Genomic DNA, 588 nt, shown 5'->3' on the forward strand with positions numbered 1-588 from the left:
CTGCTAAGCTATAAGGTTTTTTTAAGTAATCTTGAAGCAGTTCCATTAGAGTGTACAGATTTTATATACTTCACATTATTTGATAAAGGGTCTTTTGCACACAAGTTTTAAAATGTTTTTTATGAATTTGGGACACTGTCATTTTTTGCCACTAGATGAAGTGTTTACATTGTTTATGTATTTTATTTTAAGTTACATTTTAAATTATGTTGGTGTTTAGATATTCAAAGATTTTATATTGGATTAACGTTTACTGAAAATATGAATGTTTCTAGTTTTAAATGGTTTTAATGGATATGTTTTTAACATGATTATGCAGTTTATTTAAGGATATTTTAATTTATTTAATTCCAGTTCCGCATCTGATGAAGTCATCTACTGAGTGACAAAAAATGCTTGTGAGTGTTTCTCAGCGTTTTATGGTCTTACTTTACTGTGTTGCCTGCTATTAAACGTATTTTGAACTGTCCAGAATCTCCTGGCCTGGGCATTTTTTCTTTATGTCTGAACTTTTGAAATAAGAGCAGTTCTCAAGGATTCTCTGTTAACATCATTCTCTTTTAAATTTAAAATATGAGTTGGAATAAT

Source organism: Protopterus annectens, chromosome 4.part1, assembly GCF_019279795.1.
Source record: "Protopterus annectens isolate FY-2018-M chromosome 4.part1, PAN1.0, whole genome shotgun sequence".
NCBI lineage: Eukaryota > Metazoa > Chordata > Ceratodontiformes > Protopteridae > Protopterus > Protopterus annectens.